Raw genomic sequence first — 3,876 nt, 5'->3', positions numbered from 1 at the left:
CTTCCTCCTCTTTCTTCTTCTTCTCCTCCTCCTCTTTCTCCTCCTCCTCCTCTTTCTTCTTCTTCTCTTCCTCCTCTTTCTTCTCCTCCTCTTTCTTCTTCTTCTCTTCCTCCTCTTTCTCCTCCTCCTCCTCTTTGTTCTTCTTCTCCTCCTCCTCTGGGAATCATGAGCTTCCTGAAGTATCAACTTCCTGAGTTCGGGATCATTGGGCACATAGATGCGATCCTCAAACCATAAAGTTCCGTGTTCATCCTCACGAAAACCTTTAGCTTTCCCGTCTTCCATTTTCTGCTTAATCTCGGCTATCTCTTTGTCAGCTTTCTGTGCTTCACGGATATTTTCCATCAAAGTAGACTGAATTTCCAAAGTGGCAACAAATCCTCTTGGAACTATCTCCAATTTGAGCTCTTGGAGATCATCGACTAACTCCTGGGGTAATCCTCCCGCTGTGAGCGTGTTCACATAACTCTTGCGGCTCAACGCATCGGCTACAACATTTGCCTTGCCTGGGTGATAATGCAATCTCATGTCGTAGTCCTTGATCAACTCTAGCCATCGCCTCTGTGTGAGGTTCAACTCCTTCTGCGTGAAGATATATTTCAGGCTCTTGTGTTCAGTGTAAACATCACAACTATTTCCGATCAGGAAATGTCTCCAGGTCTTGAGAGCGTGCACTACGGCTGCTAGTTCCAAGTCATGTGTGGCATAATTCAACTCATGAGGTCTGAGCTGTCTGGATGCATAGGCTACAACATTGCCTTCTTGCATGAGCACTCCTCCGAGTCCTTGACGAGAAGCGTCACAGTAAACCTGGAAATCCTTCTGAATGTTCGGCAATATCAGCACTGGGGCTGTAACAAGACGTTTCTTCAGCTCTTGGAAACTGGTTTCACATTCCTCAGTCCAAACATACTTGGATTCCTTCTTCAATAACTCTGTCATGGGCTTGGCAATCTTTGAGAAATTCTCAATGAACCTCCGGTAATAACGGCAAGTCCGAGGAAACTGCGGATCTCCTTGACTGAAGTGGGTGCTACCCATTCGGTGACTGCTGCGACCTTGGCAGGGTCCACTGCTATTCCTTCTCTTGAGATGACGTGTCCGAGAAATCCGACTTCCTTCAACCAAAACTCACATTTGCTGAACTTTGCATATAACTTATGCTCTCGAAGCGTCTCCAGAACTAAACGCAGATGTTCCTTGTGTTCCTCTTCGTTCTTGGAGAATATCAGTATGTCATCGATGAACACCACGACAAACTTGTCCAAGTAATCCATAAATACCTTGTTCATCAGATTCATAAAATATGCCGGAGCATTAGTCAGTCCGAATGACATGACCGTGTACTCATCCAAGCCGTACCGAGTGGTAAAGGCTGTCTTGGGTATATCCTGTTCACGAATCTTCAATTGATGATACCCGGATCGAAGATCGATCTTTGAGAATATGCGAGCTCCAACTAACTGATCAAACAGATCATTGATCATCGGCAAGGGGTACTTGTTCTTGATGGTCACATCGTTCAATGCACGATAATCGACAACCATTCTCAGGGACTTGTCCTTCTTTTCAACCAAGAGCACTGGGGCTCCCCAAGGTGAAGAACTTGGGCGAATATACCCTTTGTCCAATAACTCTTTAATTTGCTTCTTGATTTCTATCAAGTCGTTAGCGGGCATCCGATAGGGTCTCTTGGATATCGGGGTTGTTCCGGGTAATAGCTCAATCAAGAACTCAATCTCTCTATCGGGTGGCATGCCCGGCAATTCCTCCAGAAATACATCTGGGTACTCCTGTACAATCGGTACTTCCTCCTGGACTACTCCCGTGAGAGAGTTTACTCGCTTACTCCGTGTCGGGCGCTGTGACACGTACTTAATCCGCTTCTGCTCGGGGGTGGTGAGAAAAATAGACTTAAGGGCACAATCGATATTCCCTTCATACTTGGCCAACCAATCCATGCCTAGAATTACATCCAATCCCTGGGACTCTAATACGATGAGGTCGGTGGGAAAATTATGGTTCCCGATGTTGAGACTCAAAGCATGGCATCCTATCCCGGCTGTCATCATGCCTCCTGGGGAACTGACCTTAATAGGTTGGCTGAGGGTTCTAGTTGGCAAACTATATTTTCCCACAACTACCCTTGATATGAATGAATGCGTTGCACTAGAATCAAAAAGTACCAATACTGGATGTGAATTTAACAAAAACTTACCAACCACAGTATCGGGGTGATCATAGACTTCTTCCACATCAATGTGGTTCACCTGAGCTCGAGGAAAAGGATTGGGCTTCTTAGCTGCAGAGTTGCCGTTGCCGTTGCCGTTGCCGTTTCCGTTTCCCTGCTTGTTCTGGGGACAATCAGTGGCATAGTGTCCCTTCTTCTGACACTTGAAGCAAGTGATGTGAGTCAGATCCTTCTGAGCTGGAGCTGACTGCTGCTGAGTGCCAGTACCGCCATTCTTGACGTTGCTGTTGTTGAGGTGATTCCCATTTCCTCCATGGTTGTGGCCTCCATGGTTGTGCACAGGGTGGTTATGCTGAACATGTCCTCCAAACTTACCGGATCCAGTCCCAGCATTCCCTGGATAAGGTGTGTAGCGAGGCTTCTGCTGAGTGCCGAAGTTGAACTTTCCAACCCCATACTTTCGCTTGCGGTTCTCCATCTCCTCATGTTTCCCCTCCAAGATGAGGGCCTTATCAACCAGCTCCTGGTAGTTGTTGAAGGTGGCTACCATCAACTGAATGCTCAGCTCATCATTCAGTCCTTCCAAGAACTTTTCCTGCTTGGCCGCATCATCGGCCACATCTCCAGGTGCATAACGGGCGAGCATGCTGAAGTCATCAACGTACTGGGCCACAGTGCGACTCCCCTGGCGTAAGTTGCGAAACTCACGCTTCTTCAGACTCATTGCACCAGCTGAGACATGCGCGGTGCGAAAAGCTTGCTTGAATTGTTCCCAAGTGACTCCAGCAATGGGATAAGTGGTGGTGTAGTTCTCCCACCAAGCAGCTGCAGGGCCTTCAAGTTGATGCGCGGCAAAACGCACCTTCTCAGCTTCAGAACAACCAGCGGTGATGAGCTCACGCTCCATCTTGCGAAGCCAATCATCTGCCACAATGGGCTCAATGCTGCTGGAGAAAGTTGGAGGGTTCAACCTCAGAAAACGGGTAAGGTTGTCGGCCTGGGGTGGATGATGGTTGTTGTTGTTCTGGTTCTGGATGATCAGCTGCATCAGGGTGTTTTGTTGCTGGATCAACTGGGTGAGTTCCGACGGAAAGTTGGACTCAGGGGCGCGTCTTGGAGGCATCTCATGTTTGTAGAGGGGTGAGATTAGCATAGAACACTGGTCTAGAGGAATTACACTACCCATATGAATGCAACACACAAATATCACACCACACATTTTATTCAAACATCACAAAGGTTCACACGGGGATACAAAATTCGATAATCCTAAACATCGGGCTAACACGTAAAACGATAAAGTAAATTTGGTGGTCTAGTCTAAGTGTCCTCCTCAGAATAGCATGGTGTCGGGTCCTTCAGTGGAGCTTTCTTCATAGTCCTCGTCGTTGCTGATCACGGGGGCTACGTCTCCTTCGGGATGAAGGTTCTCGCCCATGTCCAGTTCCTCCTCGAGGTATGCAACTCGAGTCTTCAGCTTCTTGATCCGCTCCAGAAAAACCTTCACTTCCAGCTCATGCTCATAGTGGGCTTCCCGGGCTGCATCTTCAAGTTCAAGCTCGCGGAGTGACAGTTGCTTGATCTTCCTGGCGTCCTTGATCGCGTGATAATCCAGAGTTCCGCTGTGCTTCTCCAAGGTCTGGGCATAAGACAAGAGAGCGTCATTGGTCTTGTTTGAGATGATG

The sequence above is a fragment of the Hordeum vulgare genome, chromosome 3H, assembly GCF_904849725.1.
Source record: "Hordeum vulgare subsp. vulgare chromosome 3H, MorexV3_pseudomolecules_assembly, whole genome shotgun sequence".
Lineage (NCBI taxonomy): Eukaryota > Viridiplantae > Streptophyta > Magnoliopsida > Poales > Poaceae > Hordeum > Hordeum vulgare.
The sequence above is the reverse complement of the archived record's forward strand: the minus strand, read 5'-3'. Positions refer to the sequence as shown.